General features: G+C 47.1%; 1 long non-coding RNA gene across 1 annotated transcript; it reads right to left on the bottom strand.

Annotated features, from left to right (window-relative positions):
• Positions 1-386: 386 nt before the first annotated feature.
• Positions 387-6,137, bottom strand: LOC103005213 (uncharacterized). The gene is made up of 3 exons (XR_449897.2): positions 5,803-6,137; positions 3,436-3,542; positions 387-2,296 (listed from the first exon to the last, which is right to left on the bottom strand). It is a non-coding gene; the product is annotated as an uncharacterized LOC103005213 (long non-coding RNA).
• Between the last annotated feature and the right edge of the window lie 770 nt (positions 6,138-6,907).

Genomic DNA, 6,907 nt, shown 5'->3' with positions numbered 1-6,907 from the left:
AAGAGGTTCAGGACTTGTAAATTAAAACTACAAAATATTGCTGAAAGAAATTTTAAAAGACTTCAAGAAACAGAAAGACATCCTATGTTCATGCATTGGAAGACAATATTGTTAAGACTGAAATACTCCCCAACGTGATCTACAGATTCAATGTAATCCCTATCAAAATCACAATGGCCTTCTTGCAGAATAAAAAACCTGATCCTAAAATTTATACAGAGTCTCGAGGGACCGCCAATAGCCAAAACAATTGTGTAAAAGAAGAGCAAAGTTGTAGAACTCATAATTCCTAAGTTCAAAAGTTACTACAAAGTCACAGTCATCAAAATAGTGTGGTGTTGGCATAAAGACAGACACACTAGACCTCTGGAATAGAAAGTCCAAAAATAATCCCATATATTCATGGCCAGTTGATTTTGACATTGATGCCAAGACCATTCAATGGGGGAAAGAACATCCTCTTCAAAAAATGGTGCTGGGACAACTGGATATCCACACGTAAAGAAATTATGTTAGACCCTTACCTCACACCATATACAGAAATTAACTAAAATAGATCAAAGACCAAAATGTAAGAGCTGCAACTGTAAAATTCTTAGAAGACAACATGGAGGAAAATCTTCATGACATCATTAGTTATCAGAGAAATGAAAATCAAAACCACAATGAGATATCAGTTCACACTTACTAGGATGGCTACAAGCCACAGTCAGACAATAACCAGTGTCACTGAGGATGTGAGAAATTAGAACCTTCATACACTGCTGTTAAAAATGTAAATGGTGCAGACGCTTTGGAAAACAGCCTGGCAGTTCCTCAAAAAAGTTAAACATGAGTTACTATTTGGCCCAACAATTCCACTCCTAGGTATGTTCCCAAGCGAAGTGAAAATATGTGTCCACACAAAAACTTGTACACAAATGTTCATAGCAGCATTGTTCATAACACCCCCAAACAGAAACAATCCAAATGCCTGTCAATGGACAAATATTTAAATAAAATGTGGTATATTCATACAATGGATTATTATTTGGCCATAAAAAGGGATGAAGTACTAGTTCACGTGACAACATGGATAAATCTTGAAAACATGCTAAGTGAAAGAAGCCAGGCACAAAAGGCTTCATATTGTATGATTCCATTTATGTGAAAGATACAGAATAGGCATATTTATAAAAACAGAGAGTAGATTAGTGACTGCCAGAGGCTGGAGGCAGGGGGTAGGGGCTGCTAATGGGTACAGGCTTTATTTTTGAGGCGGTGGAAATGTTCTAAAATTGATTGTGGTGATGGTTGCAGAACTCCCTGAATATGTGAAAAAAACTTTCAGTGGGTGAATTGTATGGTACATGAATGGTATAGTAATATATATTATATCTCATTAGAGCTACCAAAAAAGGGTTCAAAGGGATTGGACTCCTCCAGCCCTTCCAACCTTGCCCTCACTCACGATAGAGTGGGAAAACCTCCAGTTTCAGCTGCTGGTCTCAAATTGGCCCCCTGTTTGTTCTTTTTGGGCTTCTCCTGTTCTTAGATCCATCAGCTGTTGCATTATTTCCCACTGTTTCCTCCTGCACTTTGCCAATAACCAGCAGGTCTGTGGCTGTTTGCTGCTTTGTCCCACTCACCTGTGCTTTGGGATTCAACGGGACACTCTGTAACCTACTTTTTGTTGTAATTATTGTCTGTGTTTTTTTTTGTTTTGCTCTCTGGCTGCTCTGTTTTGATGTAATTACTGTCTGTGGTTTTTTGTTTTGCTCTCTGGCTGCTCTGTTTTTAGGTGGGGATTCAGAAAAATCAAAAACTTATTCTGTCAGGGTGACCACCATCTTCCTAGGAGCCCTGTAGGAGAGCTTTGTCAAGTACCCCTTTTTGATATGAATTTCAAAGATTCCTCCCCCCAACCTGTTTAATTTGTCTTTTGTCATTTGAGCTTCGTGGATGGGTCACTTGGAGATGAGGAGGTGGGAGTTCTGAGGGTGACCCATAGCTGCCCACACTGCACTTTATATGACCTGCGGGTCGCACCTTTCTGATCGATCACTAGGGAATCCATTGAGCCCCTTGTTTTAACAGCCTCGAGGCTCTGTAGCACGCTGGACTCTCCCAGGTTGTTATTCATATTTTCTCTTGAGCTTCTTCAATAGTGCAATTCAGCCCATCTATTGCTTAGAAAATATTGCTATGGTAACCTATTCCAGCATGTAAAGCTGTTACTTAGAGTTGAGGGAAATGAAGGTGGACGAAAAAACTGAGTACTCCAACCGTTCCAGCACCGCTTATTCCCCAAAGGCACCTGAAAGAGTTAAGGGAAACAAACATGTAGGTATTGAATACATTGCGGCACTCTGTCCATCACAGATGCGGAAGGGTTCAATCCAGCTGGCGTTCGCAGAGGACACTTCTCTGAAGCAGAGAATGTTGGTGAATTTAATTCCTTGCCACACTGGGGTTTGCAGAAGAGTCTGTAATGAGACTGCCAGATGTCTAATTTGGGGTCAAAAGATAGCTTGTTTTAAAGCGTCTTAAATTCCTGTGGAGTTCTATTAAGATTTCAACTCCAGTTTCCACAGCTGTGAAAGTTGTTCCAAGGCTGAATGCAGAAGTCCAGTGTTTTACAGCCTGTGTCTTCCAAATGGTTGCCAAGGATCCCGGGAAATGTGCACAGGTACAAAGAAGTCTTTCAACTCAAAATGGGGGAAAGGTGCTATATTAGTTTCCTACGGCTGCTGTAATGAATTACCACACACTTAGTGGTGTAAAGCAACACAAATTTATTATCTTACAATAATCAGAAGTCCAAAGTGGGCCTCCCTGAACTAAAGTCAAAGTGTCAGCAGAGCCTTTTGGAGGCTCCAGAGAGAATGTTTCCTTGCTTTTCCAGCTTCTAGCGTCTGCCTGCATTCCTTGACTCACAGCCCTTCCTCTGTCTTCAAAGCTGGCCGGGTAGTATCTTCAAATCTCTCCCTGACTCTCTGATCTCTGCTCCTGTTGTCACATCACCTTCTTTGAGTCTGACCCTCTTGCCTTTCTCTTATAAGGACCCCTGTGATCACAGTGAGCCCATTTGGGAAATCGAGGCTATCTTTCCATCTCAAGATTATCACTTAATCACATCCACAAAGTCCCTTTTGTCACGTAAGGTAGTGTATTCATGGTTTCTGGGGATTAGGACATGGGCATTATTGGGGGGGCCATTATTTTGGCTGCCACAGATCCCAACATATCCGAGGTACTCCTGCTCTAACCAGAACCTGGTCTTTTCACCTGGGTCCCTATTGAGCTGAAAACCTCCAGGATCTGGTGCCAGGGGAGCTAGAATGTCAAAGCCAAGGATGCTCAGGGATGCTGTTAGGAAACAGACACTTCTTAGGTTTTACTTAGAGTGGGGAAGACATCAAACAGGAAAGTATCCTATTTAAATCAATTACTCACCTGCCAGCCTTCTCTGAGGCTTTGCTTCTTCGACTACCGTCACTTTCTCTTTTCCATCTTCAACTTCTCGCTCCTTTGCCCAAGGATATGTTTAAGCCTCTTCTATCCTAAAAAAGCAAACAGCATTACCTTCCCAGGACACTACAGCGGCTCTTGACCTAGGCAAGGTGGCAGTTCAAGAATCCTTTTATTTAATAGGAAATCAGTGCTCATTACACAGGACACCGTGTAGCTGCTGTACAGGACTCTTCACCGCCCTCTGTCTTTGTGTCCACCTACAAATGCTTCCTACCCTTCTCCAAATACAGAGCCCTGGCTCACCTGCTATTCCCCACCACACATCACTCCTCACCATCCTCTCATGCAGCCCTGCCCCCGGCGTTTCCACCATTTTCGCTTGGCACGAGCAGTTGCCACCACCTGGAATATTTTCCAGTCCTTGCTCTTCTTCTTTACCCAAGAGATCTCTCCCGGGCCCTCCTGTCTCTGGTCAATGCTCGCGTCATCCATGAATCCCCAGGCAGCATTAGCGGCCCATCCTCAGGGCTCACACGAGGCTCTGCTCATGATGGATTTACTTCCGAGTGTCTCCTCCTCCCGTGGACCACGAGCTCCTAATGAGTTGGGATGGAGTTGCTCCCCTCTGCTGCTGCAGCGTCTAGCACAGCGCCTCATACAAAGTAGTTACTCAGTACAGTTCTCATGGGTGACGGAATGACTCCAAATGTCCTGCTGCAAGTTCTCTTATGACTTCTGGTCCTTCTTGCCTCTTCCCTTGGAGATCCTGCTGAATTCTCAACATTGACTTGCTCCGAAGTCCCTCTTCTTTCCCAGAAATCAGCACCTCTTCCTGATTTCTTTTCTGTTCAATCCCTGTTTATTAAACTCTTAACTCTGTTAAGAGTTGTGCTAGACACAAGGGGTACAAAGATAAATAAGACCCAGAGCCATGCCCTCAAGGAGGGTCTAGATCAGGGTTTCCCATTCTTGATGCCACTGACATGTGGGGCTGGATCATTCTCTGTTGTGAGGGCCTGTCCTGTGCACTGAAGATTGTTTAGCGGCACCTCTGGCCTCTACCCAGTAAGTGCTGGCCGCATTCTCCTCCCAATCATGACGACCAAAAACGTCTGCAGACATTGTCAAATGTCCCCTGTGAGACAAAACTGACCTCCGTTGAGAACCACGGGTCTAGATGCAGAGACATCAAGAAACAGAGAGAGAAAAATTTCCAAATGAGGTAGATGTAAGCACAAAGTACAAAAATGATCTGTAAGAAACTTAAATTGGTGACTTGGAAAATACTTGTATGTACACTGATGAACGGGCCAAGAATCTAAAGCTTCGTCACATGAAATAATTAAAAGGCAACACAAGACAGCATTTTCATAATGGGAGACGAGGGGGTTAAAACTTGTTCAGTCCTTGCTTTGCAGAAGCTGCTTTGCATTTGTTGATTCATTTCATTCTCACGACAATCCTGCGAGGCAGGGATGGTTTTCCATTAGTTAGAGGAGGAAAGTGAGTTAATGAGTTAAGGTTACACGCTCAAGGTGACACCTCGGCTTCTTTGCATCTGCTAATGGCACCCCATTCCTCTCCGCCCCCCGCCCCCCCCACCCCCCGTCTTTGTGGTCAGCACACTGTCTTCTTCGAGCCACCCCAGTGTCACCCCCGAAACCATCAGTGTCGCGTCTGGAGGACTGCAGCATCACAATGTCTCATATCTGCTCTTGTTTCCTTCTCTAATTCCCAGCTTTCCCCACCTCCAGTTTCACCCTGGTCCTCTCCACCCTAAACATTAGCCAGCATGATTCCTAATGCACAATCTGACACTGCACCCGCTTTCTTTCCACTGCGAACCAAATTAAAGTCCAAGCTTCATGGCTTGGCTTTCTAGCCTCCTTTCTCTGAGTTCCACCTAGGTTCCTAGCCCCGTCTCTCACTGCCTCCTAAAGTACACGTCCTGCTCGGCTAAGAGCAGCTAGTATATCTGAAGTGCTTATATTGGTTCATAGACTCCTTACAGCAGCCCAGTGAGGTAGACAGTACTGTTCTTGTTTTACCCAAGCTGCTTCATTTTTGCCTTTGCTCAGGCTGTTCACATCGTTGCCTGGACACCTGGTTCCTCCCTTCCGTCACCCCCTTTGCTCCAGGTAAAGCCTCCTGCAAGACTCCGCTCTGACGTCACACCTTCCCAAAGCTGCTCTCTATCATTTAACCCTTGGAGACGGTTATTCTCTCTGTATAGTACATTGTCCCTGTATTTATGTCATATCCCTCTCACAGTAAGCTTCTAGAATGGCATCAGAACCGCCCCTACACTCCTGGGGTTCCACCCTTAGTAGATGCGCAAATACACGTTACCTGAACAAAGTTGAGGCCCAGCGCTCACGTGGTTTCTGACCTTTAACATTTTTCCTCTATCACAGCCGCCCTGGTAGCCCTATTGACCGGAGCATCAGGGCTGCGAGGCACGGCTCCTGAGCCCTCGGCCTGCATCGCCCGCTCTGTCAGGGCTCAGGGGCTCGGTGTCCCGCCTGCATCTGGGGACACCCGCGCCAGCCCCGAGCAGGATGGAGCCTGGCGAGCGGGCGCCGCTGCTCTCCCCCTACTCGCCCCGCCCCCTTTCCTCTAGCCTGGGGCCGGGGGAAGGAGCCCCCTAGGTCCCTCCTCTGCCAACAAAAGGAAGACCGATCAACCCGCGGAGTCTGCGCAGAGGGGCAGCGGGAGCGCAGGCGCAGCCACAGACGCCGGTCGCTCCCGCTCGGCTGCCGCGCCCCCTGCTGGCGAGATGCGGAATCACAGAAAGCGCACGACACTTCCCCGGCTTTATTGGCCTAGGTCCGAAACCATGACGTTTTGATGGTGGGGAGAGGGTGTGAGAAAGCAGGTAAGTCCGAGCAAACATTGTTTTGTTTCTGACCCACCCTATCCCTTTTCTGATGTTCTCGGTAGTAGCTTCAATAGCTGTCATTTCCAAGGGCTGACTCGGCTCCATTCGGTGCTCAAGTTTTCCCTTGCTCTACTGCGTTTAATCCTGCGGATGCCGTGACTTCCTCCCTTTCTGTGGACGAGGAAACTGAGGCACAGAGAGGGAAGTCGCTGTTCAAAGCCTCACGGTCAGTGGTGGAGTCGGGATTCACACAGGTTGTGACTCCAGAAGCTGCGGCCCTGGAAGGTTCCATGAGGGCAGCCCGGTCCGTTCCCGGCGCCAATGCTCCACACGAGGCCCTGAGAAATGCGAAGGCCCCACGTTCTACCGCCCCGCAGGCCCCCAGATCCAGAGCAGTACTCCATGATCTTTCCCTGGAGGTGGTGAACTTGCCGCTTGTTCCTCCTTTGATGCGTCCTTGCCTCAAGGATGTTTGCATGTTTCAAGTCCTGACTTTGCTCCACATCAGCCATCTTCCCTGTGTAGGAGGCAGGAGTCTGCGCGGGGAGAGCCTGGATGGTGGGAAGCAACCTGGAC

Source organism: Balaenoptera acutorostrata, unplaced genomic scaffold (assembly GCF_949987535.1).
Source record: "Balaenoptera acutorostrata unplaced genomic scaffold, mBalAcu1.1 scaffold_351, whole genome shotgun sequence".
Lineage (NCBI taxonomy): Eukaryota > Metazoa > Chordata > Mammalia > Artiodactyla > Balaenopteridae > Balaenoptera > Balaenoptera acutorostrata.
Note: the sequence above shows the minus strand (reverse complement) of the source record. Positions and strands in the feature narration are given on the sequence as shown.